Source organism: Lygodium microphyllum, chromosome 4 (genome assembly GCF_053477565.2).
Source record: "Lygodium microphyllum isolate KBCC chromosome 4, Lygodium_microphyllum_v1.1.10, whole genome shotgun sequence".
Taxonomy (NCBI): Eukaryota; Viridiplantae; Streptophyta; class Polypodiopsida; order Schizaeales; family Lygodiaceae; genus Lygodium; species Lygodium microphyllum.
The window spans coordinates 173,556,853-173,563,564 of record NC_141138.1 but is presented as its reverse complement, the minus strand read 5'-3'; the positions used below and the strand labels follow the sequence as shown (position 1 = coordinate 173,563,564).

At 40.9% G+C, this 6,712-nt stretch overlaps 1 non-coding gene across 1 annotated transcript; it reads right to left on the bottom strand.

The window, feature by feature from the left end:
* Positions 1-326: 326 nt before the first annotated feature.
* Positions 327-525, bottom strand: LOC148037921 (U2 spliceosomal RNA). The gene has a single exon (XR_015690822.1). It is a non-coding gene; the product is annotated as a U2 spliceosomal RNA (small nuclear RNA).
* Between the last annotated feature and the right edge of the window lie 6,187 nt (positions 526-6,712).

Here is a 6,712-nt window from a genome sequence, read left to right as displayed (position 1 = left end):
ATACACAACACACGGAATTCGCTCATTGATTTTGCATATTCATAAGAGCAATTGATTTTTTATGGGCTATGATGATTTTGAAGCCACTATGCATTATTTGCAGTTTTGTTGTCTTGATTCTTTTGACTCTCAATCGTTTTCTTATGTTAAACTTATTTTTCCCTTGGTTGCTTCTATCTTTCGAGCAAAAATCTTTTACATTTGTTTTTAGATCATGCTTTCTTTTAATAAAATGTACTCGAATATTTTTAAAAGTTTTTTAAAAATATTTGCTACTACCGCGCCCACGGCATTAGAGCAATCCTTTGCTAGATTTGCGAGGGGTGGGAGGGCGCACCCAACGCTCCGAGGTAGTGCAATACGGAGGCGACGCGCGCAGCCCCGGGCAGCAAGCTGCCGGGTGGGGCTGCCCCCGTGAGAAAAATTAGATTAATATCGCAGTGACCCGATGGGTCACGTATCAGATATTAAACTGATAAGAACAGATACTACACTTGATCTTAGCCAAAAGGCCGAGAAAGGTATGAGTTGCTGGATCCTCCCCTGCTTCCTTTTATACCCTACCCTCCTTCCTCCTCCCACCTCTAACCTTCTTGCTCTCTAGCTGGCTGACGACCACTGCCGTCCCTACGGGAGGGAAAGCACGCATTCATTGCACTAATCTAACGCTCCCAGTCCCATCACCACAACCAAGCGCCCCCCCCGCCCCCGTCAGCACTATCTCTCACACTTGATAGAATCAAGCAATTGATATTGCTAATTGAACGAAAGGACTCCGAATTGTAATCCCCTCATTGCGAACCTATGACAGGAGGCTGCTTTGCATACTATTAAGGGCTTAATAGTATTAGCCTTCTTGCAGCTAACAAGTGTAGGCATATATGGTTGCAAGCTGATATTTTATGTACCTCACTATTCGCAAATCTTAAGGGCACTAGCTGCGTCTCCTTATCCTCAGTAGGGAAAATATTGCAAAGTAAGGACTCCACCTGCATCTTTAGGCAAGAATTTTATGCTTCAGTGATGATCTATATCCAACAAAGAAATGTGGCCTCTGTAACTAGGATAGCCTGCAAAATTTTGAGCCTGATGTAAAAAAGGCCAAGTAGAAAATATTTTGGTATTGCAGTTTGTGAGACTTATCTACTGCTGTAGGAACAATTGCCTACCCTTCTTAGGTACAAGAATTTAGTACTATAAGCATGAATATTTGCGTGAACAACTATATACGATTAAGTGTGAATAGCTCCATGAACAACTACATGATATTAAGCACAAGCCCATATACAGTACTACAAGACAACACTTGAGAACTATGTCAACTACGAGCACATGCCCATATAAGGTGTTGCATAGGACAACAATCTAGAACTCTAGAACGACATGATCTACATGCTCTACGTGGACTCCAAGAACTCTGATATGCTTGGACTCCAAAATTCATGATTTCCATGAATTGCATGATCTACATGAACGTGACTTGCGTGAACATGAATTGCATGAAATCTAGAATAGCATGAACAATAGAAATGCATGAACATGAACTCCAAAACTGAATTGCCTGAACTCTAGAACTGCGTAAACATGAAGTCTAGAAGGAAACTGGGTAGATTGGATAATGTGCACTATAGGATAACAACACTCCAAAATTGCCATGTAAGCTCAGAACTACATGAACTAAGCTCTAAAACTGCATTAATAGTGCTCCAAAACTCTCGGGAATCCACCTTATAGAACATGTAAGATACAATGTGAGTTCAAAAGAAAGGGTATTTATTATATTTAGTAAAATTCAAAGGATTATATTTACATAAGGGGTTTTTAAATTACAATTTGAATAAAATATGCAAGTTTATAAAGTAAAAGGGGCTATTTTAAGGCCTTATAGCATTAAAGAAAGTGTATTTCTTAATATCCTTTGAACACATGTTATATAGATGATTTCTTATAAGTGGACCTACTAGGCCGCAGAACTATAATATAAGCTCAAAATTGCATGACTTAAGTTCTAGAACTGCTCAAGTCTACATAAACTAAGCTCCAAAATTGTGTTAACAATGCTCTAGAACTGTATGAACTAAGCTTCAAAATTGCTTAATTAATAGGTTAGAAGACATTGCATGCTAGCATGTCAGAAGGTGCTACAAGGCAATGAGATAGAAGATGATGTAAGATTATGTATCGTGTTGAAGACCACTTGTCACTTGTTCTTGGAGAGCTAAGTTTCTCAATTACAGATTATTCTAGGCCATCTTCTATTGAGAACCACATTGGACCCTACCATCTTCCATTGTCGAATTAGGTTGGTAGTTCCCAAACGGATTGCAAAATCATAAGCTATATGTAGACTTAGCAAGGAGTTTGCAACTAGGTTGCAACTCAAGGCCTTGTAGAAAAAGGTTTGAAAACACATTCTTGTTTTCAAAACATGCATATATGTAATGATTTTTCAATTGAAAAAATACTTAATTGTGGTTGCAATCTTGAGGGGTTCACCCTAAGTATATTTTACAAAGCTATGTCTAATTGAGCATGGAAACAATTAGGATTTGGTAGTGGTAGGAGAGCATGCAAATGTACTCATAGTAGATGTATCATTGGAGACTACAAGTTGGCTAGAAAGCTCTTTGATAGACATCTACAAGTTCATCCTAGAAACCCAAGTTTGTAAAACTTTTAAACTATATAAATGTATCTTTTGTTCTAGTAAGATCAGTTCTTCGGTGACATGACAAAGAGAGTGATATTTATGTACCTACCTCCCTTCCCTTCTCTCTCTCACACACACACACACACACACACACTCTCTCTCTCTCTCTCTCTCTCTCTCTCTCTCTCTCTCTCTCTCTCTCTCTCTCTCTCTCTCTCTCTCTCTCTCAATACCTTCACCATTAACTACACCATGAACCCGTCACGAAACCTCAACTTACTTCTTGTAAATTATTATAATATTACAACTAGGTTAGTAATATGGTTTCTTATTGACATCTTGTCATGCTAGACTTGATACACACACACACACACCCACACACCCACATTACCAATTTTAGATTAATTATAAATGGGCATCTTATCCATCAAATACATATCTCTATGTGTGCGTGTGAGCGAGTGCATGTGTGTGTGTGTGTGTGTGTGTGTGTGTGTGTGTGTGTGTGTGTGTGTGTGTGTGTGTGTGTGTGTGTGTGTGTGTGTGTGTGTGTGTGTGTGTGTGTGCGCGCGCGCGCGCGTGCGAGCGCACGTGCGTGGCGCATGCACGTGCATACATGTGCATGTGTGTAGAGAAGAATCTCTTTGTTTAGAGTTTACAAACATGAAAAACTAGTAATAGTTTGTTTTTAGATAGGATTAGCATAGATATCTAGGTGTGATCATACATAAAGTCACCAGTTGTTGGCATACATAATCATTGTTTGAGGAGATAATTTGCGATTGTGATGTGTTTTCTTAATTGCAAGACCAATAAGTCCCAAGGTAATAATACATTTGTCCTTACATATGGTTCTTACTTAAAATGTTATGGTTGTTACATAAGTCATTGTTGTTGTTATGCCAAGAACATCTTGTAAAGCCATTATCTCAATAACATTATTTATATTTCTGCAATTGTGCTAAATTGATGTAATAACGTAACCCTAAATTGGAAGTGGCACCATGGATTTGCATAAGACCTACAATTAAGTTTTCATAACATAAATGTGAGACACTATCATGTTGTGAGCTTGTTTAGATAATGACATAGCACTTCTCTCATTGTAGCAATATGTGATCTCATGAGCTCTATGATTTTGTGTTGCTTGATATAACCTTTTCCTTTCTTGAGGGACTAGGATCTTGCTCGAGTAAGAACTTGCCAGTAAATTTAATTTGTGTAGCTTCATGTTTCCAACAATAATGATGGACATCCTTGGAATATGTAGGCATAAAAACTATTCCATAGAGTGCAATATGCCTTATATAATTAATCCGGTGTACACACATGAAATTATAATCTAACAACAAATTCTATCCCCTCATAGATACATATACTTGATTTCAATGAATTTGCCTCTAAGAGTGAGCAAAGCATGTTTTTGAAGAATCATATGGTCCTAGGTTCAATATTTAGAGTCTCCATATCCCCCCCACTCATCCCCATCCCCATCCCCATCCCACACCCCCTTCATAGATCTCCTAAGAGCCCCTTGGACCACCACCAAAGTGTGCTTTTGGAGATTTTTGAATTAAAAAACCCCTAATGTGGATTTTACATATGGTGCATTTATAAATCCCTTTTGTTTTTGGAAATTTGTAAGTCAACATAATAAAAATATCCTTTCTTTTGAGCTCATGTGGTACACTACATGCTCCATAAAGTCCCCCCCTCCCCCTAGGTTATACTAGGATCAAATTAGTGTCCTATAAGTCTATCTACCACCAATAACAGTAGCATTAGGCAGAAGAAAGACTTTATAAAGGCTTATGGGGAGGGCCAGGGAGGAGGGTTGGTGTGCGAAATGGCCGAAATCCTTTGAAGGCATGCCCCAATGTCACATGATGTGTCCTCCCACCCTCATCATCTAGCCTGATTCCCTTCCTTGGCCATATTGGCTGGGGAGTGTGAAATGGTTGCAATCCTTTGACAGTGTGCCCCCAATGTCACATGACGTGCCGTCCCATCCTCGTCATCTAGCCTCACCCCCTTCCCCAGCCACATTAGCGTCCCCCCCTGAGATCAGATACAATGCCCCTCCACACCATGCATTATACATATGTATGTGTGTGTGTGTGTGTGTGTGTGTGTGTGTGTGTGTGTGTGTGTGTGTGTGTGTGTGTGTGTGTGTGTGTGTGTGTGTGTGTGTGTGTGTGTGTGTGTGTGTGTGTGTGTGTGTGCGTTCTTGAGCTCACATCACGAATCTTGGAGCTACCAACTTGCTTGAAGGAGGAGGCTATTCATTTGGGCATCAAGGTAAGCTCACTACACCCCAGTAGGATCAAAGGCACGTCGGCTAGGTGAGAGATAGCCATTTGTGCTTGCTTGAAATGCTTGAAGCAATAAGCAATCTCTGGGACTTGTCGATTGAGCATGAGCTCCCTCTATATTTTGGTTTCATTTCCCGGACCAACAGATTCAAACTTGAGCACTTTCGTCCCTCAAATTGCGCAACGAAGTAAGGGTTTCATCCTCAAACCGGAGCTTGAGATAGGTAAGAGATTTTGGGGTTTTACTATTCGCAATAAGTAAGTATTTTGATTTTTTAATGATTAGTCAAGTAGGAAAAATCATTTCAGTATTTGGGTTTTGATTTTTGTTGCATTTAGAGTAGGATAGGATCGAGAAGTCGAAATGAAACGAAAAGCTTTAGTGTTGTTGTTGAAAAACAGGTCCAAACATAGCACAAAATGAGAAAACATGGAGAAAAAGAGCTCTTAGATGTGTTAAAAAAGGGCCGAAATGGGGCACAAAAGAGAGAGTAGTCTCCACCATCTTTATCAATGGAATACGCACTGAAGATCTCTATAAGGCCTTGGTAGGCAACTCAAGCTTATAGCAAGATGTGCTAAACTAGGGTCTTTGAAGAGGCCATTCACATGGATGACCAGCTCAAGAAGAGGAGCTCTAGGAGCTCAAACAGAGATGAGGCGAGCTCTAGAACCTTGAAAAGGGCAACCACATGCGTTGAATGTTCAGTTCCAATTAGCCGAGATAAGGGAAATAGTACTTGCCAGAACTAGGAGCTAGCGGAGATGAAGATGGAGCTAGTGAGACTACAAGAGATGATGAGGAGACCAACACATCCACAGATCCAATGTGTGTATTGTGGTGGAAACCACCTACCAACTAAGTGACAGAACCCTAGGTCCCGACCACGTTTCCAATTGCGGTAGGTTCGGCCATGATGCCATGCATTGCAAACTGGCAAGGGGACTCCCATACTCGCAACCTTACAACGAGCCTTACCTAGGGAATAGGCCACCAAATTTGCTCAGGAGGGGAGCCCCATTGGCTCTCTCAATACCTAATGATGCTAAAAGAGCCATTCCTAGGATGGAGATAAGTCCCACATGCATACCCTGACTATTTAGACCTTTTGTAACCCATCCACTGATTGAACGACACTCCACTCCACTATGGAGGAGCCAAATGAACCCTTACGTCTCGTACGACTAAGAGGGCAATCCAATCCTCATGGATTATCAACCAATACTACTGGTGATGGCATTATAGGTAGAGGTAGAGGCAGAGGCTTAGGAGGGCAGACCCAAGAGCTGATCTCATGTTGAACTTGTAGTTACCCAGGACACATCTCCTCATGGTACCTTGAAAGAGAACAAGCCAATCAAGAGAAGGTTGATTTTAGATGCACTGAGTGTGGAATCATATGTCTCTTTCCCGATTGCCCAGGATAAAAACCATTCTCTAGTTTGGCAATCGTGCTATCAGCCCCATTGGGGTTTTTTGGTGTCAAAACACTTGATGGTAAGGCCACACCCATCCGTTGCATGTCATGACCCGAGCCTAGACAAAGTAGACCGGCATATCATTGCCAGGGCCTAGCAACTAAGATGTAGCCTCAATTAGAAAGAAAATTCATAGGCGAAGGAGAAAGAAAACCGACGTAAAGGTCACACTCAAAACCGAGAGTGCCACAACATTTCTTGCTGTGGAAATAAGGTCACAGACACAGAGGCAAAGAAATACACTCCAAAGACTGTTGCGAAGGGAAGTGCT